At 35.7% G+C, this 25,291-nt stretch overlaps 1 protein-coding gene across 1 annotated transcript in view; it reads right to left on the bottom strand.

Moving 5' to 3' along the window:
- DLC1 (DLC1 Rho GTPase activating protein) overlaps positions 1–25,291 on the bottom strand; it is a 410,622-nt gene that overhangs the window by 178,448 nt on the left and 206,883 nt on the right. The gene's annotated exons all lie outside the window — the stretch shown is intronic.

The raw sequence follows: 25,291 nt of genomic DNA, 5'->3' as shown, positions 1-25,291 counted from the left end.
ATTTAGTTTTGTCTAATTTGTAATTTTTGTCTTTTTACTATAAATAAAATTTTAATTTTATAGTGTTTCTAGGTCCCATATGCTTTGATCTAATGTTAGGGATACCTTCTCTTCCAAGCCCGTGTCACACAAATCCACTTTGATCTATTGGCACTCTTATTTGGTGATGAAACTCATTTAAGCCTCCTTTGGAGTAATTAGAACATTAGGATTAACCAAAGTGCTAGTAGGTTCTTTCAAAATAGTATGAGTAATGATGGGAAATGAAATGTTTATTAAGAGTCAACGCCATGCTTAGATATGGGTCTTTGGAACAGGAAGGAAATTATTAAAACTCCATTTGGTTAAGCCCTGTGAGAGACCTAGCCCCTGCAACAGGACAACAGGTTAAGTGAAAGACAGTGGCTATCTGGCACAATAGGTCTGCTTAAGGGCTGCACTTTCATCAAAGGACTTCTCCATTATATTTCTACATCTCCAAAAGCCCATGACAAAATTCGTAGTATGACGCTTCTGTGACTCTAAGGACGACTTTCTGTCTCTCCCCCGACCCCCCGCAATGGAGAATGCCTAGCATATAGGTTACATGCTGCCAATCTCTGTTTTCATTTTGGTTTTTCTTTATTTAGCATGATCATCTTGAATACATTTGCTCTGATACAAGTGGCAATTTTATTTGCCCCTACAATTGGAACCATAAGGATTACATTCAGTTTGGTTGAGAATCTTCTTTGTGATAAATTGTTAGATATTTTCAACCGAAGGGGTCAAGGCAAAGTTGTTTACACTATCAGTTAGGTATCTATTGATGCTCGATAGACCAAAAGACCACAAGGACAATTTTCTTCAAATTAGTGATCTCCAACCTGAGGGCAGACAGGAGTCTCCTTGGAAGGCGAGAAGAAAATCTTAGAATCTATGTCTATTTAGATAGCTCTTTGAGTTTTTTCTATTTTTCCAATATACAGACATGCAAGTACAATGATTTATGGATAAAATTTATAAATAAATGTATATATTGGGGTTGTATGCTCAGAAACTCATGGGAGTTAGCGATCAAAGATGTTCAGAGACTATTTCTCTACAACTCCTGATATATACACCAAAATCACACTATCTTTCAGGGCAAAATCAGTTTGGTGTGGGAATACTGTTGAATAATAAGCATTTTTCTTTCCTCATTTATCATAATAAGTGTGATAAGTGTGATCACTTCTTGTGATAAATGAGGAAAGTAAAAAACAAGCAGTGAATATGAGGAAAGAAAAATGTTATTTTCTTCCTGACACAATAATACCTTCTTTCCTTTTTAACTACTGAATCTCATTACTAACTGCTTTCTGAAACAAAGTTCTTCACTTGGGCTGAGAAGTCACCTAGCTTTTGAGAAAAGAAACTGCTCTATACTGAATGTTTGTGTTCTCCTCCAAATTCATATGTTGAAATCTAATCCCCAATGTGATGGTATTAGAAAGTGGGGTCTTGGGAAAATGATTAGGTCATGAAAGTTGAGCCATCATGAAAGAGATAAGTCCCTATAAAAGAGAACTTGGGATCTCCTTGCCCCATTTCCATGTGAGGGCTCAGCAAAAAGATGGGGTCTATGAACCAGGAAGTAGGTCCTCACCAGACACGAAACGTGCTGGCACCCTGATCAACCTCACAGACTCTGGATGGTGAGAAAAACATCTCTGTTGTTTACAAGTCACCCAGTCTATGGGATTCTACTAAGTCAGACCAAAGAGACTAAGTCAGAGACAGACCGCATTTGAGTCCTGCCCCTTGACAGCTTTGTGATCTTAGGACAGCATTTTCACAATTGCTATAAAGGGGATTGATTAGATCCTTGATTCTGGTACAGAAGGGGAGATGGAAGTAAAGCATACAGAATCCAACAGGATGGGGCCTGTCCTCTGAAAGTGGAACAGAAAGGTTAAACAACTCTACTGGGGTAGGTGGTCTCATTCCTCTTCTAAAAAGTATCTTCACAGAATCTAAGCTATTAGTAAATTAATTGGCCATTTTTATACTTTCCTCAAGCTATTTTCAAGTTGCTTTGAATATGTTTCTTTGGAGTTATTCATTTGTTTGTTTTGGTTCACTTCTCTCTCAATTATTTCCTTTCCATTTTTTGTTGACTAGTTCACTCTAGTTTTCTATACTAGTAATTTTGGCAGAAAGACAGGAAAGAAAAAGTACTAGAGAATGGGAAGAGGAAGTAATGGTGCTCCCAGAATTTTTTTTTAATGTAATGATTTCAGATTTTTTTTGTGTTCTGATTTCAGAAGGTTAAAATATTTTTAATTCTATAGAAAAATCAACAAGGATGCATCAGCAATAGTGCTAAAGAAATAATACATCTATAATTTATATTGCCTTAGCAGAGGATAGACTATCTATTGGTAAAATAAATTTTAGACATAGTTAAAACTTAAGGAGGAAATTTAGCAAGGAAATGTCCTTGCTCTTATTCTTCGTTTTCTCTTATATCTTCTATTCTTCCTTTTGTCATTTTATCCTTCTATTGTTTATTCTTCATGGTATAAAATTTCAGTATAATATGAATTAAAGGAGTCCAACATTATAACATAGATTTACAGTGATGTAATTTCTCTGTTTACTAAGACTCAAGAGTATATTATGACTATTTGAATTACTTTTAAATTGCATTTATTTCCATTCATACAAGTTTTATATGTATCTTTATGTTGACATTGGAACAAAAAAAATCAACCTCTTGCTGATTCTGAACAAAAGACTTCTTCTGAGAAACAAAAATATTCAAATGCTTTGTTTTACCTTCATGTAATCTCACTGCCACAAGTCTCTATAAAAAGCTAAATGTTGATTATCTTTTGGATCTTAACATTTATCAATAACCTCTAATAAAATGCTGTACTAATAGTAAAATCAAAAGCAATCTGGGATAATGGTATATTTGTGCATATGCATTCAGGGATAATTTTGAAGTCGGGCCAAACAGGAACAAAAATATTTTTCTATGTTAATATAGCCTATTGATTATACCTTTTCAACCATATTAATAAATAATTAATATTATTAACTATTTACTATTATTAATAAATAAATGTTATTTATTAACAGGACCTCAAACACACTGCCAATACCAACAAGTTTGAATGTTTTCATAAAAAGGTAGTTTATAGGTTGCCTTAGCTCCTGTCCACAAAGGGGTCCTGAAGATATACTGCCACTCCGCCACGCACGCACAAAATATAAAACAATGTTTTTCAGAAATTTCATAATAGGTAAAGCAGGACTGTGATTTCTGAAAGAGAGTTTTAAAAAAACAAAACAAAACAAGCTCTACTGTTTCCGGCTTACTGCCTGGGGGTATTTTCTGGCTACAGAGTAGAGAGAGAAAAACCAAACATAACCTGAGAATCTTTTTTTTTTTAAGATTTTTAAACTTTATTTATTTGACAGACAGAGATCACAAGTAGGCAGAGAGGCGGGCAGAGAGAGAAGGAGGGGAAGCAGGCTCCCCACTGAGCAGAGAGCCTGATGCAAGGCTCAACCCCAGGACCCTGGGATCATGACCTGAGCTGAAGGCAGTGGCTGAGCTGAGCCGCTGAGCCACCCAGGTGCCCCATAATCTAAGAATCTTGAGGTGACAGACATTAGAGTTTATGGAGATTGAGGCAGCTAGAGTTTGCAAGTCAGAGTACCAAAAAAAAAGAGAGCAACATTGTGAGATCTGCATATTTGCAGAGAAGTCTTCCAAACCTTTGTCTGAATACTGATCTGTATAAATGTAGAAGGAAATTTCCCAAACTTGGGGAAAAAATACTAGAAGTCAATAGACAGATAACACCCTAGAACTCACACAGGGCTCGGATTAGTTTCTATTTCCTCCTGTCAGCATTATGAGAACTCATGTAATAAGCAGCCTTGGGTAGAATCCCTAGAAGGGTCATGCCTTAGTAGGGGGACTAAATTAGTTTTAGGATAATGGCTGCTCTGAACCTGCCAGGAGAAGAAAGGAAAAAAATAAATATAAGAGCAGAAATAATTGAAACTGAACATAAAAAATAGAAGTTAAAATACTGTTCTTTGGAAAGATCAATAAAGTTGATTAATCTCTAGTCAGATTAACTAGAAATAAAAAATGAGTTTAAGGGACACATGGGTGGCTCAGTCGGTTAAGCATCTGCCTTTGGCTCAGGCCATATGTCTCTCTCATTGAACTCCTTGCTCAGCAGAGAGCCTGATTCTCCCTTGGCTTATGGCTCCCATTGCTTTGCATGCTCTCTCACTCTCTGACAAATAAATGAGTAAGATCTTTTTAAAAAAGTGAATTTAATAGGATCAAAGTTTAATATACAAAAATCAATTATATTTGTGTATACTATCAATGAAAAATTAGTAAGTCTCATTTATAACATGATAAAAAAGTATGAAAATACTTAGAGAAAATACTGGTAACAAATGTGTATACCATACACTGAATGCTTTATAAAACATTACTAAGAGAAATAAAATACCTAAATAAATAGAGACATATACCATGTTCATGGAATTGCATACTCAATACTGTCAGGATATTAATTCTCCCATACTAATCTATAAAATAAGTATGAATCAAAATTCTAGAAGTTCTTTTCTTTTTTTAACTGACAAGTTAATTCTAAAATTTATATGGAAATACAAAGGACCTAAATAAATAAAAAAATTTTTGAAAAAGAGGTGCAATATTAAGGATTTATACTTCCAGACATCAAGACTTATAAATCTACAGTTATCAAAATAGGATGATACTGATTTAAGGATAGGCATATAGAACAATGGAACAGAAGAAAGATTTTGGAAATAGGTCCATACAACATGTTCAGCTGATTTTCGATAAAGATGCCAAGGTAAATCAATGGAGAAAAATAATCTTTTCAACAAATGGTACTGGGACAATTGGATGCCATATGGAAAAAAATGAACCTCAACCCTTATCTCAAACGTTAAACAGTAACTCTAAATGGACCATGAACCATAGTACAAATTTAGGAGTAAAACTATAAGGCGTGTACAAGAAACTCTGTAGCCTTAAGTTAGGCAAAGTTTCCTTAGGATCCAATAAGCATTAGTCATTAAACAATGGTTAAATTGGAACCAAAAAATTCCTTTGTCCTCTTAAAAATACTGCAAAGAAAAGAAAAATTCAAGTCACTGACTAGGACAAAATACTTAAAAAGCATATATCCAGAATATATAAAGAGCCCTATAATTCAATGTAACAAAAAGACAAATAACCAGATAATAACAAATGGGCAAAAATTTTGAAATGACACTTTGCAAAAGAAGGTATATGAATGGCTAACAAGTACAAGAAGCTATCCAATCTCAGTCATTAGGAAAATGCAAATTAAAATCAGACTGAGTTACCATTACACACTAAAATTAAAAAGACTAACCACGTCAAGTGTTGGGTAGGATGTTGGACAACTGGAATTCTTATATATTGCCTGTGGGAATGTAAAATGGCCTACCCACTTTGAAAATTTGGAAGTTTCTTTTGAAAGTCAAACATACCCTTACCAACTAAATCCACTCAGGTATTACTCAAAAGAAATGATAACATATGTTTGTATAAACGCTTGTATGATAATACTGGTAGCACCTTCTTCCATTCACAGATAATTCTAAAAAAGGCACAACTACAGTGATAAAGACTAGCTCAGTGCTCACCAAAGTCCATGGATGAGGGTGAGGGTTGGGTGAGATTCACTGTAAGGTACATAAGTGTTATTCCGAGGGTGATGAAAAAAAAAACAAAATGATAAATGGAAATACTTCAACATAAATAAACAACAGAGTGTTAATATCTCTAATAAAGCACTTCTACAAATAATAAAAAAGCAAAATAGAAACAAGGCAATTGAAAAAATTAATGGATTTTATGAGAAAGCATTTTACAGAACATATAGAGGTGACAGAATTGGGAAATAGAAGCTCAGGGTTCAAATTTTGGTCACTGAAAATTCCAGGATAAAAGCAAATCACCAAAGCTCTGAATCTTTGAGAATCTGATGTAAGTCTTCACAGAGAGGTGGGGAGGAATCTGCTGCTTAGAGTGTGATTACTGGCTTGGAGTATGTATGGAATGTATATATGGAAATAATATCCAAGTGCTATGTTACTGGATCAAATTATATGAGAGAGATTTATAATAAGACACTTTAGATATTATTAATAACATTATTTGAATGGTATCATGAAAGACTCATTCTATGTTGAATAATTATTAATATAATTTCATGCAATGTTATTAGTATTGTCATGTTATTAACCAAAACAATAAAAAGATTTCAACTCAATAATGATGTTACTATTGGATTCCACTATTATATTAGGATATGTTATTTGTGCGGATATATATTCCTTTCTGGGGCACCTAATGGAACCTTAAAATATGATATTTAAGTAAACAGGTATTTTGCTAACATTAGCAGAAAAAGAACATAAAATTTTCTTTCTATTAAATAGGAAGCCAAAAATCTCTTCACAAATATTTTAAGCAAGGAAAAATATAGGGAAAAAAATGAAACTCTTACTTTTGTCACTGACATTAAAAAGCTAAGTAAATACAAGTCAGAAGAAGAAAATAAAAAAGAAAAGCTTTCAGAAAAGGAAAAATAGAATTAAGGGAGATGGAAGTCATTTGCATAAATTATGCTGTACAGGAACTGGCAGTCTGCAAACTTCACCTTAAAAAAAGGAATCTGCATAGAAGGTAGAGCACATTTCCTACTGAAGAAAAAAGCAAGTGATGAAGGGCAGTGGAAATTGTTAGCAAGTGCTTCTTTTGGACAAATTCCTTTTTCTTTCCTTCCTGCCTGCCTGCTTTCCTTCCTTCCTTTCCGCAGCAGGGAAGACCCTCATAAACAGACTCAAGAAACAGGGCACCTGCACTGCTTCCTTAATCTTGAATTGGCGACTCAGGGCGTTCTGACCCTAATTTTCCCTCACACTCACTATTGGCTTGGGCTTCTTGGTCTTTGAGACTTAATTTTTTTTTTTTTAAAGATTTTATTTATTTATTTATTTATCAGAGAGAGAGAGCACAAGCAGGGGGAGCAGCAGGCAGGGAGCCCAATGCAGGACTCAATGCAGGACCCTGGGGTCATGACCTGAGCCAAAGGCAGAGGCTTAACCATTTGAGCCAACCCAGGCATCCCTCTTTGAGATTTTTTAATGTGAGGCCAATGGCTCGTCAGAGGCTCTATGAATGACCACAGAGGAGCACAGAAATCTAGAGGAAGCATTTAGAAATCCAGAGGAAGCATTCTTGTAGTAGTTGGACAGAGTAATTTTATGTCTGTTGAATCTAATGATAAAACACTTTGGCTTCTATGTTTTATGTTTTATGTCTTCCCCCCAGTTTTATTTTCTAGTACTCTATTTTTATTATATTTTAAAATGGTATGTGTCAACAGAAGAGTGGGGAAAGAAAGATCTCCGTAAACAATTTAGGAAAACTTGCTCTAAATATATGTATAAAATATCTAGAGTCCGTAATCACTTGAGTGTTTCAGTAGGTGATACTTTAGCTCCCATGTGTCTAGATGGAGAGAATAGGTAAAAACACTCGTCCATGCAGCATTTAATCAGCCTCTGAATTAAACAATAAACAATTGTTGGTATTTTCACATTTCTTATTATTTGTTATTTACATGGAAGAGCAACATGGTAGGCATTCTTAATACCTCAAATTGGAAACTGGAAAAAAAAAGTGTTTAAAGGAAATAGAAGCATTTTTGCTTTTGCAATTTCAGGCACAATGAGTGGTTCACATCTGGCACCAAGACTATAGATCATCAGTGATGCTAGAATGCTGCAAACTGAAATATTCAAAGAAAAACAAAGGATGGATGGTGGCAGGAAATAGAGCAGGCAAATTTGTGATTTAAGTATAAACTATGATTACTCTAAAGTAAACCTTTTTATCAAACTAGTTTATAGGAAATGGTTAGCATTTCTAAGGAGGATGATTTGCTCTAAAATTTGAAAATTGGAGATTGTTAAAAGAGGCTATTTTCATTAGTTCTCTAAATTCATATATCTCCTCTATATCTTAATGGCATCACTTGTCATTATCATGAGCAATGGTTGAATTTTAATAAAGCCAAATTCAATCTTTAAAAACATATCACCAAAAATAAAAGCTTTTGACTACCCCCCCAAACTCATTTGCTAAATCCCCTGTAATATATACATATCAAAAGTCTTTATGAATAGTGATTATAGTTGGTATCTAATGGGTTTCTGGTATTGTAGTACATCATCTAAAAAAACCCTGCGGTTTATAATAAACATGTTATTATGCAATGAAAAAAAAAACCTGGGGGTGCCTGGGTAGCTCAGGTAGTTAAGAGTCCAACTCTTGATTTTGACTCAGATGTGTGGAACTTGCAAGGGATTCTCTCTCCCCTTCTCCTTCTGCTCCTCCCCCCCTCTAAAAATAAAAAGACTGTTTCTGTCTCTTTTTCTTTTACTACTGACCATAGAGTTTAGAATAAGGATGTCTGGATCTTTGCAGCTGGGATAGTACCACTGATTAATAAGATTTACTATTCTTAGTAAAAGTTATCATCACTCTCTAAGGCCTGATGAGTCTGGACCCATCCCATTTTTCCAGTTTTCTCTCCTTCCAAACACAAACTCCATGCTCCAGCTGGCTGGGCTGCACAATTGCATCACCGTGCCTTGTGCATTCCCACTGTTCTAACTTTGCCAACCGTTTTCCATGCCTAGAATTGTCTCTGATCTCCCTTTCCAGGTTTTCAAAGCTTTCCTCTCCCCCATATCCTCTCTGGACCACTCCAAGCCCAGCGAACTCTCTCAGCTCAATGTCTAGGGAGTCTTGAGTATCTTGCCACTTAACTGCTATGACTTATCTTGCTTGGCAGGCTGGAAGCATTCTGAAGGGGTACGTTCTCAAGGTCTAGACCAAGGAAAGCCCTAGGCAACAGGAGGAGCAGGAAGAGCAGCACACATCAACATAACTTGTTCCCTTTTACAATGGCCTTCAGCTTTCTAGTGGAGGAGGGAGGAAGTGAGAGAGAAAGAGGGTCGAGAAGAGAGTTGGCTGACACTTGGCTGGACTTGGGTTAACCTGGAGCAGGGAAAATACATTCCATTTAGGGTAAGCTGAAGACTGTAGTCTTACTGGAGAATTCAAACGTTTATACTAGTTTTCAGCAATATGAGGAAATGATTCAGGGTCACTTGGGCTGTTTCTAGGATTTCAAAAGTGAAAGTTAGGTAATGTTTGTTGTGTTATTCCTCCATGTTCCTCCCTGAACATCTTCACACCTGAAACCTCTTCCTTTTCCCTAAGGCAGTCAGTCCTTCTGCCATCTGACTGTCCAGAGTCAAATGGACGAGCCACTGGATGGTGGTTTATTTGTTCACCCCCAATGTCTCCCCATCTCACAGTCTCATAGAGATCACAATTCTGTTATATGGGTTCTTGATAATACTTGCTGAGCCATTCCAAGAGGAAGGTTAGCCCTAGGGGAGGAGGAGGAAGTATAGAGCTATAGAAAAACTTTACATATATATATATATAATACTTCACATATAAAAGAGATTATACAGGATTTGTCTTTCTTTGTCGGACTGACTTCACTTAGTATAATGCCATTGAGATCCACCCATATCACAAATGACAGGATTTTTTCCTATTTTTATGGCTGAGTAGTATTCCAGTGTGTGTGTGTGTGTGTGTGTGTGTGTGTGTGTGTAACCATTCATCCATTGATAGGTTATTTCCATATCTTGGTTATTGTAAATAATGACACAATGAAAATGGAGGTGCATATTTCTTTTTAAATTAGTATTTTCATTTTTTAAGATAAATATCCTAAGGCAGAATTACTGGATCATATGGTAGTTCTATTTTTAATTTTTTGAGGAATTTTTTGTTTTCCATAGTGGCTGCACCAATTTACATTCCAACCAACAATGCATATAAGAGTCTCTTTTTTCCACATCTTTGCCAACACTTGTTATTTCTACTTTTTGACAATAGCCATTCTAACAGGTATGATGTAATATCTCATTGTGGTTTTTTTTTCATTTCTCCAATGATTAATGAAGTTGGGCATCTTTTTATGTACCTGTTGGTCATCTGCATGTTTTTTTTGGTTAAAAAAAAAAAAGTCTATTCAGATCTTCTACTTATATTTTAATTGAGTTATTTATTTTTTTTATATTGACGTGTATGAGTTCTTTATACATTTTGGTTATTAGCTCCTTATTAGTATGTGATTTGCAAATATTTTGTCCCATTCCGTAGGTTGCCTTCTCATTCTGTTGATGGTTTCCTTTGCTGTACAGAAACTTTTTAGTTTGATATTGTCCTGCTTGTCTATTTTTGTTATTGTTGTTTTTGCTTTTAGGGTCAGATTAAAAAAATCATCACAAAGACTTACATAAGGAGTTTACTGCTTTGTTTATGTTCTCTCCTAGGAGCTTTATGGCTTCAGGTCTTACATTTAAGTCTTTAATCCATTTTAAGTTAATTTTTTATGTACAAAAAGTAGTCCAATTTCTTTCTTTTGCATGTGGCTATCCAGTTTTCCCATCACCATTTGTTGAAGATACCATCCTTTCCCCATTGTATATTCTTGGTTCATGTGTTGAAATTTATTGACCATATACATACAGGTTCATTTTGGGGCTATTCTGTTCCATTGATCTATTTATCTGTTTTTTATATTGGTACCACACTGTTTTAATCACTGTAGCTTCGTAACATAGTTTAAAATCAGGGAGGGTAGGGGCACCTGGGTGGCTCAGTGGGTTAAGCCGCTGCCTTCGGCACAGGTCATGATCTCAGGGTCCTGGGATCGAGTCCCACATCGGGCTCTCTGCTCAGCGGGGGGCCTGCTTCCCTTCCCCTCTCTCTGTGATCTCTTCCCTTCCTCTCTCCTACTGTGATCTCTCTCTGTCAAATAAATAAATAGAATCTTTAAAAAAAAAATAAAATCAGGGAGGGTAAAACCTCCCTTTGTTCTTCTTCTTTGAGATTGCTTTGGCTATTTGGGGTCTTTTATGATTCCATGATAGACTTTGGGACTATTTATTCTATTTCTATGAAAAATGCCATTGGAATTTTGATAGGAAATGCATTAAATCTTCATGTTGCTTTAGGTAGTATAAATATTTTAATGATATTAAATCTCCCAATCCATGAAAATGAGTTATCTTTCTATTTATTTGTATCTTTTTCAAATTCTTTCATTAATGTCTTATAGTTTTCAATATATAGGTCTTTTACCTCCTTGGTTAAATTTATTCCTAAGTATTTTATCCTTGTTTATGTAATTGCAAATAGGACCATTTTCTTAATTTCTCTTTCTGATAGTTTATTATTACAGTATAGAAATGCAACATACTTTTCTGTATTAATTTTGTATCCTGAAACTTTACTGAATTGATTAATTAGTTCTAACAGTTTTCTAATGGAGTCTTTAGGGTTTTCTATATGTAACATCATGGCATTTTTACTTTTTCCTTTCCAACTTGGATGTCTTTTATTCCCCACTCCCCCTTCTTCTTCTACCCAATTACTGTGGGACTTCCAATTATGTTTACTACTTTAACATTTTGTTACCTTCAGTTGATTGAATAATGATTAATTTGACCAGTGGCAAATATGTGACTATATGATATAACATGACATCTTTGATTACTTTGCTTGTTCAATAAACTTTTCACATGTATCTTTTCTCTCACCTTGACCGTAAGCTCTTTGAGGATAGTGTTTTAAATAGTTTTATAAGTCCAGTACACTATTTGGTAAAAACAGACATTCAGAAATACTTCTGGTTATATTTATAATATAATATAAACTCTCACTAGTCATTCAGTGTCACAATCATTTGTCTTAAGCTTTAGGATTTTGTTATACGGTACAAACTCTGAAGTACATATTAAGATTGTATGCATTTGGAGAAAGAATAAATAGGAAACTTGCACTGACATTCACCAGTAATGCCTGAAACTTAATTGTGGACAAGAACTCTCCGGGGAATATATTACCATTGAGGTTCTTGGGCCTATGAGATTCTGAGTCAGCCGGCCTGGAGGTATCTAGGAATCCTAATTCTTAAAGAAGCATTCTAGAAAATTATGAGGTACATTTAAACAAAGATTGCATTTTAAAAGTATGTCTTTATTTTTTCTTTTTTTAAAGACTTATTTATTTATTTTAGAGAGAGAGTGTTAGTGGGGGGAGAGGCAGAGAGACAGGGGCTCTCCCGCAGGTTCCATGCAGAGTGTGGAACCTGATAAAGTACTGAGGTAAAGTACATGATCTCAGTATCCTGAGATCATGACCTGACCTGCCAAAACCAAAAGTCAGAGGCTTAACCAACGGAGCCACTCAGGTGCCCTGGTATGCCTTTATTTTCAAATTACAAATGCTGTTTTTCTTTAAAGCAAAAAATAACTAAGTGTCCTTTGGGTGCAGGACATTTAAAGATGAACTGGACATGGATTTTATAATATAACAGGGAGAATAAGTATTAGTAATCATAATAAAGAACATAAAGGAATAAAACTCTTGTGAGAATTTCAAGTCTAGTATTTGAGAGTTTTGGGGAAAAGGAATGATTTCACAGCAAAGGCGGTCATGGAAGTCTTCAAAGGGGAGGTAAAAATAGAAATTTGGAAACAGTATGAAAGAAGTTTCTGGAAAAGACAACAGTATTAGCAAAATCAGTGAAGTAGAAAGTGTAGGACACGGATCTGTGATGGAGTCTCAGGGGCAGCTGAATATGAAGAGGGTGACTTGGCTGGTAGGCTAGGGGCTGGAGACTGTGAAGACATAGCTTTAGTCGGATGAAATTCCCATGAGAATGTATAAAGACAGATAAGAAAAGAAAAGATGGATGAGAAAAGAAAATCCAAACATCAAGCCATATAATGTATTTAAGGCTTTGGATGAGGATTTGGTGAGATGATAATTTAACAGTAAAGATCTCTTCTGAATTATATTAAATATGATATCAATGAGGGCTAAATACAAATATGTAACTTTACTTCTGTGTGTTCTATGACACTAACTTCTACCACTTGAGACAAAGTAAGACACTTAAATTAGAAGTTTAAAACCAATATTAAACGATTAAAATAAAAATCAAAGCATTATCTACCTAATGTATTTCTAAAATATAATTCCATAGAGTTGATCAGATACTTGTATTTTTTACTGTGTATATCACTGATGTGGACACGTCAAGACATATAAATGAGTCTCAATTCTAGGGAATCACAAAAACAATGTGAGGTATTCCCTTGCTCTCCTTCCTCCTAAAAACAAACCAAAATAAAACAAAACAAAATAAAACCCCAAAGCCCCTAAGGGTTGAATAATTTCACTAAAGAAAATAAAAGAGAGGTAAGTAGAAGTCACGGGAAATGGGAGAGAGCAAAAGGCTGGAAACCTACCACAGATGGAGCAAAGATTTTCCAGATGTGGAATTCTTTCTATGGATCAGTGCTTTTAGCTTGGCTCACTTAGGTTCTACCAGGAAAAAAGAAAAAAAAAAAAAGGAACTATGGCTTCCTTTTACCCTCTATCTGTAATCTAACTAAACCTACTTTGCTGAAATTTTATATTTTGTTTCCTTTATGAAAATGTCTTGATATCTGTGATCTGTGGTTATTTTTCAAAAACCTGAGCTGACATTGTGGATGGGAATGCTTTGCGAATGCCTGGAGATATCTGTATGTGTGTCAGAATATCTCCATTTGTAAAGAGACTTCTAACATCTCTATGGCACAGTTCTCTCGTCCACATCACAAAAAGGCCAGGGCTCAGCCTGCATCTGAGGATGAGGGGGTCACTGTTCTGCCTATGTTCTGTTGTTGTGGACCATCTGGGAGGATGGTTCTTGATTAGTTGCAGAAGGATGACTGCTGTCTCAGTGTCAGGGTCAGGTTAGATGGAGATGCCTTTTTTTTTAGAGGCCCCCAAATTTGGTACTGAAAAATATTACAAAATAATGAAAGTTTCTGTCTATAATAAACAAGCCTAATTCCCACTTCACTACAGTCATAAAAGAAGAAAAGCTTCATGTCCCCCTTTGGGTCACCTGGATGATCTTTGCTTTGCATAGATGAAAAGCTACTGCCTTCAACATTGTAGCTGAAATACAGCCATTAGGTCTTAGGGGGAAAAAAAATCACCAAAGTATGTCCCACGGGGGTGATTTTTTTTTTAATTAAAAAGTATTAAATCATAAAATATAGGTATGTCTGGTGGAATTCTGATTTTTTTCCCTTAAAGATAGTTTATTAAAAAAAATATATCAAGTGTCTCACACCCTGATTATTTGTTTATTCTTCCTAATTTTGGTTTTACAATGTTAGCTATTATTATCTAATCTACTGAACATATTCAGTTGTAGAAGGCAGCAGCATCTGACTCAAATATATTACAATGCAAATTAAAAGCCAAATGGCATGTTCAGGATCAAGTTGAGTGGTTTTAAAAAGGAGATAATTTATTTGGTCAAGGGGAAAGAGAAAATCCATGAATCTCATACATACGAGATAAGAGGGTGTCAATGTAGATGAGTGCAGCTAAAAGAGCTGGGACAGATGTTCTATGGGTTGCAGGTACTTATGAAGTAGGAAGGTAGCTCTCTAGCCTAAAAAGGCAGTATAACACTGACAAATTAAAATTTTATTGAATATTCATTATATAGTTAGGACTTGGCAGGTCTTATGGAGTAAAACTAAACAGCAAACAAAAATATGTCATGGCTTTTCATTGATACTGCTTATAGCATATTTTGGGGGACAGGACACATCTATAAGAAGCAGAGAATTATGTAAGACATCAGGTAAAATTAAATAATAGACTATTTTTGATACTAATTGTACATGCAATGGGAATTTGGATAAGGATGGTCTAATCATCTGAGTGTAAGAAACTCATATTTGGTCCAACTAAAAGACTAAGGCATGAGGATACAGACACATTCTGCAGATGTGGGACAGAGACCACCTAAGTGTTGGAGCTGACACCCAGGGAGTCATCTGGGATAGAAGGAGCTATTTTTTTCATTTCTTTCTCTAGTTTACATTGCCTCTCACTTCTCTGCCTTGGCCCAGTTACACCATTATTCTGTTCTTCTTTGCAGGATGGTTTCCTCTGTTACTTCACCTCACAGTCCACGTGAACTTTTAGCCAAAGCACCTGTTGTAGGTTGACTATTTCTTCAGCTCAAATAAAACTGAGAGAGAGAGACACACACACACACACACACACAGAGAGAGAGAGAGAGAGAGAGAGAAAGAGAAGAGGGATAGAGAGTGGAGAGACAGAGGCAGAAAGAAAGAGATTGTCCATTGGTCAGCCAGTGTATTCTCTGCCCTTGAATCAAGTATGCTCCTCATTCAACCTCTACCTGCCTGTCTCTGGTCTAGTGGATTCTGGCATGGGTTAGGATAGGTGGTCACAAGGAACTAGGCTGCTCCGTTCAGGTGCAGAAGAGAAGATGAGCAGTAAAACCCATCTGATTCAAAGGAAGAGTTCACTGGAGAGTCGAGCCATCAGAGGAGGCTTGGTGGAAAAGTGGCACTTAAGTTGGTACTTAAAGGAAGAGCATGGTTTGGAGAAAAACAATAGAAGTGTATTTTGGTGTCAGTAAACTTCAGGAGCAGTCATAAGGACAGAAATATGTGCATAGATCATATAAATTATAGGAATTATTACAGTTTTACTAATTTTGGTCATACTTTTATTCAAACATTGGTGGTAGAAGAAATGGTGATATTGGGAATGAAGAGACAGAAAAAATCAGCTTTCGAGGAAAAGGGATTCCTGTATGGTGTAGCTTAGTCTAAGGAGGCATCTAGCTCTCTTCTCAGAAACTTCATGGTAGGTACACAATAAATTATAGCTGTTGTAAAATACATACTTTGTAGTAGTATTTTTCATTTGAAAACTTGAAGAAATTCCTCAGGAAAGAAATGAAGTAATGGAAAGTAATCAAAAACCAATGGCTAAGAGAACAGAATTACTTTTGCTTAAAGCAGAAAGGATAATGATTAACATAAGTGGAGTATGCAATTTATTTTACGATCAGTGAGCTTTTAAAAAGTGTTTACATTAGGAATATACTAAATAAGCTCTTTAAACTGAGATGTATCTATATAATGAAGTATTACTTGGTTGCTATAAAGAAATGAGCTATCAAGTCATGAAAAGTTATGGAGGAAACTTAAATGCATATTGCTAAGTGAAAGAAGCCAATCTGAAAAGCCTACATGCTGTACCGTTATAGTATCACACAGAATTGTCTCCCTGTCCCCCAAATCCTCTGTGCTTCATCAATTCATGCCTTCCCGCCCCCCAGCCCCTTATCTTTTAATCATTTCCACAGTTTTGCCCTTAAAAGAATGTCATACATGTAAACTGTACTTTCCACTAAATTTTTGTGACTCTAAAACTATTCTAAAAGAAAAAGTTTATTTATTAAAATAAACCCTTTTAGGTACACAGCACTATGCTAAATGACTTTAAAAAAAGATGTTTAAGTCTACTGGAAGCTATGCTGAGACACATAAATGACTCAACAGACAACAATAATCCACATATCATTAAGTATGAAAATGGCAATATTTCCAAAAGTACAAAATTAATACAAGCAGGAGTTGTCACAGAAGATACCATGGTGAAGGTGAGACCCAAGTGAGACCTTGGGAGCTGAGGGAGTTAATTTCTGGAAGGGAAATAGGAGGATCAAAGGTCAAGTTATGCAGAAGCAAATTTAGGCTAAAAGTGTTGGTGTTACCATGACTACAGCGGAAGGTGCACATGTTAGAGGAGGATGGGAGATAAGGTTGGGAAGGAAGGCCAAGGTCAGATCATGGAAAAATTTGTTCATGAGCCTGAGGAGTCTTGGCATTTAACCACTACATACAGCATGGTAGCTAAGAGCATGCATTCTAGTCTGTGTTGCTTGCTTTGAGCCCTGCCTTGAACAAAATGTGACTTTGGGTAATTTAGGAAACCTGAGTTTCAGGTTCTTTGTCTCTATAATGTGGAAAATAGTAACACTTAACCTTATAGGACTGCTAGAGGATTTATTGAGTTCATATCTATAAAGTGCTCAGAAAAGTGCAGGCACAGGTAAACGCTTGCTATTACCATTCATTCCACCATTCATTCAACAAACATTAAGTCAAAAACCTTTTAAGAGGCTGGTGCTACACAGATGCAGAGAAAATGTTGCTTTTCAGGAGATCAGAGTACAGCAGGGAAAACGTTTGGATAAATGTATCAAAGAAGACCATAGGCTTAAAAAGGCAGGTAAATTAAACAAGTAAAGAACTGTATTATAATCCTCCATTTATCAATTTCCTTAAATCCATAGGAAAGAATTGACTGAAAATTTATATTAAGAAGAAGTTTATAACATTAGCAGTTGGGAGTCACTGGAATGTATTTTCTGTTTAGGAAGATTTAAAAAACCCCATTGTGATGGGCAAGTGAGGGCTTTGGGGGTCATTTTGCTTAAAGATCACTTGAAGAATTCTATAATATCTGTTCTACCTGGTTATAGGAATCAGGACAAAATATCTCTTAAATCCATGATCCATTCTCCTGAAATAGCCAGGCTGGTTCTGCACAGCCTTCACAAAACAAAATGGGCACCAGCCTTATCTTGGGCATCAGAAAATTCGTTATGGTTGTTAGTAACTGTTTTGGATTTCCCACTCAGATAAACCACATCTCAAAATCATATTTTTAGTCTATAATAGAAACGTTTATCTCTCTGTAAGAGATCTTGAGCTCAAACTTTTGCCCACAGAAAAACAAATCAAAGTCCTTCAAACCAAGGGAGGGTCAATAAGAGAAGGAAAGCAGGGTCACACCAGTAGAGTTGTAGGTCATTTCATACTCAGACAGGTTGAAGTAATACTTTGTTATATGAACTTTTCCAATGTCAATGCACCCCTCTAAAGAAAGTAGAATCAATGTACAATTATCTTGTGGGTATAGATTTGTGTACACATTCATATTATTAATAAAAGTAACTGAACTGCAAACTGTGCATTGTGAACTCTATGAAGGTAAATATTTGAGGGTATCTAAAAATGATAGCTATGACTTTCAAACTCAATGAAACTTGTTCTATTGCTCTGTAAAATAAAACTGATGGAAAGGGACCTTTTAGTAAACTGTTATTCAGGGAAGATTAGAAACAACAAATTCATTTTTCTACTGATAAAAGGTCAATGTCAATTAAAATACTGAAATGTAAAACTGTTTTACTAGCCTGGACTGGTAGTTCTTAGCTACTCCTTCACAGTCCTGATAGCCATTCTTTCAAGGGGTTAGTTAGGGAGCAAAATATGCACAAGACTTTTTGGAGGAAGAAATTTTAAGCTCATCTGTTGTGAAGAGTTAAGGTTATTGATGGAGATTAATGGAGGTTAACTTAGTGCCTGCAGGAGTTACTGGGTATGTCAAATAAATGGGTTGACTCAAAACTATTTCTTGGGCCTCTGCTTGTGCAAGGATACTACACCAGGTGTGGGGTGACAAAGATGAAATCAGGGGATTTATGCCTTCAGGAGCTCACAGCCAGATATGGAAGATAATTTGTGAACAGAAATACAACACAAGTAACACTATATGCATAGAAATACATAGCTACCTTTCGCTATGGAGACCTGGGAAGACCACTCCAAGTAGAGGAGAAATCATTCATATTGGAACTTTAAATATAATTGTCTCTTGAAATATAATTGCGGAGAAAAGGAAACATGTTTGATTGGTTCTGGTAATAGAGTAGATTTATTTTTCTACTTTGTAATAAATGAAATACCAACAGAACATTTAGAAACAGATTCTGTATTGAAAAATGTCCTATGAATTCAAGATTTTTGGCATTTAAGAATAGCTTACTTATATTTTTCATGAATTCCTTGATACCCAAAAACTAATGTGTTTCCTCTCAACAGCCCAGTCCACCACAGCCAACTTTTCATGGATTAGTTTACATTAGGTTTCAGAGAAACTGAGAGGTTATGTGTGGGCATACCCTAAATTCCTTCCTCATAAAAAAGCAGGCAAGCAGAGACCATAATACTAAGAAAAGTGAAGCAAGTGAGTATTTATAAGCTACTAGTAGAAAAATAATGAAATTCATTTTTGGAGAGTGAAAGGGAATAAAGAATTTGGAATGTTGGCCAAAGCCCAGCCTGGCCAGATAAAGAAAATTTTCAGATCCTGCCGAACCCTGTAAAACAGCTGGGGCCTTTGCAGTAACAGAAAGTGTTTCACTTAGAATAGGAGGATAAGATTTTGCTTTTGGCTCTAGGAGTATTATGCATATGGAGGAAAGCATTTGCCATTTTTTAAAAAAAAGATATTATTGATTCCTTTATTTATCAAACAGCAAACAACTACTTTAATGTCAGGCAAAGGGAGTTTGAGTTGAACAAAACAAAATTCTGTCTTTCAGGGTGCTTACAGCCCAGTCAGTAAGACAGGACTAAAACCAGTCTGATCTGTACTAAAATAGAAACGATACAGAGCAGAGTCTTTCTCAGAAGGAAAACTCTGAACTAGAGTAGTCTTATTTTTATTCTTCAATTAAATCCCAATATCTGTAGATATTGAAACATTACTTAGAGCAGAATACATTGGAAGGATAATTCCCTGAATCAAGCAAAGATAATCAGATCGGGCACATCTTTGCATTTCGGTTTATTTTTGTATGTATGTTTGTCTGTATTCCCCTTCTCAGTGATCAAAGGCAGCCCAGAAAACTAATATCAAAAGGCACTAAATCTGGGTTTTGTTATTAGTATATTTACAAGGAACTTGGAATGAAATTATGAAAACCCTGATTTTTCCCCTCACATATTTGTCACAAAGAAGTGTTTGATTTCTAAGTTCTGCCTTACTAGCCTCAACACAAAGTTTGGAGAGACTGAATCTGTTATATGTTTCTGAAAGCTATCTTTCACAAGTGTTTAAGGCTATAATTATTCATTATCTTGATTTTAACATTTTCTGGCCAACGAACTAACCTAGAGGCAGGAATACAAACATTCTAAGAAAAATGACCAAGGAATGTAACCAAAGTCAGATTCTCAGTCATCTTTCTCAATGGTGCCCTTTACACATTTGTATGGGATAGGTCCCCAAATAACACCATTAATTAATTACACAACTGAAATATTTGGCAGTTGTGGGGGTAGTAGGAGTCATGGGGCGGGGGGAGAGGAGGAACAGATAAATAAATTTTTAGAACCATATCAACATTAAATCATTAAGATTGAAGCCAAAGCATCTTTGTAATTATAATTTATTGGTTAGCATGTATTTATAGAACACTCACTATGTGCTTATTAGCTGTTTTAATTAGAGGGCACACAAAGATAATATTCCTTATCTAGAAAAGATCATGGCCAAGAGATGAGGACATACAACAACGCAAGATAAAAAGACTGCTGTAACAAATATATAGAGTTTTCTAGGAGCACAGAAAAAAATCAATGACTAACTCTGTCTGGGAAGTAATTCATTAAGGAGACAATATTTTTGGATCTAATGAAACAAGCAGAATTACCAAAATATACAGGGCAAAAAATTTGCCATTTTTTGACTAATGATAATGGTCTATTTTCCAGAGCTGCCATGAATTCTGACAAAATCTACAAGGTCTTTTGTGATTTAATGTTTTTTAGAATGAGAGATTTCATATTATCCTATATTGCAACTTTTCAAATATGCTCAGAGTCACATTTTGGCAACTAAAATGCAATGCTAATTTTCTAATTTATATGCATCTATACAATAGAGGACATATTCTAAATTACAAGTATAGATATTTTCTCTCCCATACAATTAAATGAAATTATATTCACTTAGGATGAAGAAAAACATAGTCCACATCTTTTTTCCCCCTGAATAAGGCACTTCTTTCTCTATCTCTATCATCTGTATTTTTTGAAAGGTGGTTGCATGATCTAGGTAAAACTAGAGATTTACAGAGTTAGAAAGGGTTGTGACTGTATGAGGTGGCTGAAGTTGGATGAACAAACCAGCAAACCAATACAAGGAGAGAAAGAAGAGAAAATATTGGTAGGTATACTGGTGAGACTCCTAACAGAAAACAGATGATACACTGGGTATACTGAGGAACGCTTAGTAACAGAACTATTTACAAAGATTAGGAAAGTCAGAAGGGTAAGACGAGAATGATTTTCAGCACCTGGGAATTTGTGTGGAAAGGGCCACCTAAGAGAAACCAGCAGTGATTCCTTGGCAAACAAATGGGGGGATAACTACGCAAGCTCAGAGTCCCACTGTCATGCCCTGCCTTCCTCTCCTCCCAGTCACCTCTGGCTCCTCACTGGTGGAATAGAAAAGACAAAAAAGTGAGCAGCCCACTAGTTCTGCCCACATTGGTCAGCCTCCAGGGCACAGAGTCGGGAAGAAATAATGGAACTGAGTGACAAAATGGACACACCCAGTATAATAAACTATACTGCTTCCAGATTACAAATGGCCAGGTATGATGCAGGAAGCTTTGACCTTGCCTGTAGAGAGCAGGGAGACCAAGAAAATGTTAAGGCAGGAAATGATAGGGCCAGGTGGTGCTTTTCAAACATCACTCCAGTGATGGTGTAGAGAGTGGACTGGCGTAATGACAGGTTGAGGCAGGGAAACCAGTTCTGGTTGCTGTTGCAAAAGTCCAGTGGGAAGTGGAGGGCTGCATTAATGCAATGGAGCGGGGGGAGAAGGGACAAAGGTTGATTAGAAGGCAGTGTTGACAGGACTGCGTGCAGGAGCTGAGGGAGAGAAGAGGGGAGCTGGGAAGCACGATGCAATTACCTCCGGGACTAGGGATACAGTTGATAATGCAATCACAGGAAAATAGGAAATAGGATATACATTTCTCATGGGCTAATTGTGAAGACTGAAGATTATCTGTTCACAAGAGAGAATTTCACCCTAACAGACACAGGAATTTCTAATGAAAGGTTAAAATATGACCAACTCTGCCTATGCTGTGATAACTTCTGTCTGCATTAACTCACTCGGAGGCTTACAGAGAAAGTGATCTCTTTTTTCCACACGGACGGCTACTTAACTGTTAATTGATGCCCTGAGGAAGCATTTAAGAACTCTTGGAGCAGACACAGGCAGCGGTAACACAGCTAGCTTCTATTTGGCTTCTATACATGGTAGTTAGAAGCACAACCAATTATCATAAAAACAGCTACCATTTTTTAGGGTCTATTTTGTGCCAAGCATTGTTGCCTTACAAAAACAACATGGCAGCTTCTTTATTTATATTCTAGAAATGGGAAAATGAGGAGGTTAAGTAACTTGCTCAAGGCCACACAGATAGGAAGCAGATGTGCTAGAGAATGTACCAAAGGCATTGGGCCCACTCTTTAGGGGCATACAGATGCTGGTGGCATAAGGAAAGTCATATGAAAATATTATGTGTTCATACTTACATGATTAATTATTTTTAAAAACAAATTAATTCAGATCCTGAGAATGTACATTTTGATACTTTGATTACTTTCTTGGGAATTTTCTGAACAAGACAGTTTAAGAAATTCTCAATTGAGAAAAAGGAAGATGTTGGCCCAATGGAATATTCTTGACTAGAGATTGAGTTCCTTCAGGGCAAGGAATATACCTTATTCATAAACTGCTTCCTTGATAGATCCTAGTAAGATGCTAGAATATGCTGCTGTTCAGTACATATTTCTGGAATGAATGAACCAATGGGGGGCTCTTTCAAAATGTTTCCCCTTGGAGATTTTTGTCATCACAAAGTGGAAGATGAGCAGTGGGATTAAGTGCGCCAGGATGTATTTACATAGCCACATGGATTAGAATAGAAGATGTCTACTTAAAGCACACACCGAAACAACCACACAACTGTATCTCAAGAATTATTAATGGAATGTACCCAAACTGATTTTTTTTAGAGCTTCACAAGGCTTGGTGGGATTTGTTCCAGTTGGCGTGGATGAGAGGTCACACAGATTAAAAATAGACTTTCTTAATATGGAACAATAGGCTACATTCATTTAACAAGACAGAAAAAAAAAAAAAAAAGACAGGCCTTAGGGGCGGGAATGAAGCTTAATCCTATTTAAGAGCTCAATTAACCCCCAGAAAATTGAGTAGGTCCTCTGCCTTCATTGCCATTCTTCTGTCTAGCAGGACTTAAAAAGAGAGATTCATAAAGAGGAATAAAGAGATTCACATTTGCATATAATACTAAAAATATTTCAAGTATTTTAAATAGGGCATAATAAACTTTAGAAATAGAATTAGTTTGCCTAGATTACTATAGTCCTTTAAAACTTGAAATCGATCATATTCTCTTTTGTCAAATCTGTTACCATTGTTAATAAAATATTCAAACACAAGCCTTTATCTTGATACATAAATTCACTGATTTTAAAAAAATAATTTCTTTCTTATGGTTATATTATCAAACAAAATTACATTTCCTTCTAAACTAATGGTACGTTCTTAAGAAACGTATATCAAAACCATGTTGGAGTACATTCTAGTCATTCTAACGTTTTAATACATAGAAGCCAGGTCCTGTTCAAATTAGTCCATCCTGGGATAAGCATCTTGGGTAGGTCATTTGTATCAGTTGGTAGATCCTACTTTTCACAGATCACCCTATGGAACCTCTGCGAATGGAATTTATGAGTTCTTTTCATTTGTGCCCCAGCATTATAGAAATGACCAAAATAGATCATTGAAAAGTGACAATTTCTTGTTTTTGTGTTTTGCAGTTGGATTATGATAAAAAGCGGTGGTTACATTACATGTACACTTTTTAACTGGTTCTTTGTTCTAATAAATATATCTTTTAAATACATGAGAAGCTTGAAAAATTAAAGGTCTTCTCCCTATCACAATGAAATCATTTTAAGTGGCGAAGGAAAAGATCCCTTCCTTCAAGCAGTGGTATTTCCATCCCTTCTCCCCCTTCCCCAACAGCCAAGAATTCACATCCTAATTTTCTCCATGGGGTATGAAAGAATTTGCTGACATTCTGGAATAAGATGGCAACTTTGCTCTGTTATATACTTTGTTTAAATTGTAGCTACTCTTGGAAATTACAGAGAGTGTCACAACCCAAGATAAAGCATGACTTTGGCTATGGTTCTTTCTCTTTGTGATGCAAATGTTATGTAACCATTTATTTCTTGTCCCAACTAGACAGCTAACACATCTATTTAAGCTGCTTGAGCACTGGGGCTATAACGGGAGTTCAGTTAGTACATGCTACTAATCCATGTAATACCACTCCCTGTTAAACTGAACAGTTCCCTTGAACTGACACATGATGCCAGTTCAATATTTTCTGTCTGTACTGAAGGGCTATCTTTCAACAAATTACAGTAAAGAAATCAGACACAGCCTAAACACGAGAGAAAGGTCTAGCTCATGGAAGGTACAAACTATGAAAACCTCTGTGTGAAAACTACCTAGTGGTGAAAGTAGGCTCACTGACCTATAGAGAGAACATCCTCCATATTAAATCAGCAAACTAATGCTTCAGAGCAGAGTCATTGAAGTCATGTCATCTTTTAGAGGACTATAAACACTTAATACAGCTCTTAAAAATCACAAATATTTAATTTCTAAGTGATAAGCTTTAATTTGGTAGTAAAACTTCAATCTGTTTTTTAAAAGATTATCATCATTATTATTATACATAAAACATAAAACAGTATTGAAGAAGACTAAAAGATTTTTTTAAGCATTTGAATCCACCAATCGAAGTCTAATTTTTCACATTTCCATGTTTCTCATCAGTCCTTATCCATCTCCCATGATACTGCTAATAGCTATGATGATAGCACAGACTATAGAAATATATTCTAATTTTCTCATATAACTGTTGATATTGTTTCAAAATTATATATTTGATAGTACAGCATCAGCTTTAAATAAGTACATCTTGTTTTCTGACTACTATATAAGCTACTTAAGATGACAAAATAAGCCTTGATAATTATTGACAGTTGATTTCCAAAGGCTGTTTCCCAGTACTCTAAGCAACATCTAATTCTTTTCCTCAAGGGAAAAAAAAATGTGGATATGGCTACAAGGAAGGCTATAAGAAGTATACATCTTTTTCTAGTATGATGTAATGTTCTGTTAATAAACCACACTTTTTTCTTACATTCTGAGAAAACCAAACTGCTTTTTCAGGAATTCAATTGTAATATTTGCCTAGAGATTGAT

The sequence above is a fragment of the Mustela erminea genome, chromosome 21 (assembly GCF_009829155.1).
Source record: "Mustela erminea isolate mMusErm1 chromosome 21, mMusErm1.Pri, whole genome shotgun sequence".
NCBI lineage: Eukaryota > Metazoa > Chordata > Mammalia > Carnivora > Mustelidae > Mustela > Mustela erminea.
The sequence above is the reverse complement of the archived record's forward strand: the minus strand, read 5'-3'. Positions and strand labels throughout refer to the sequence as shown.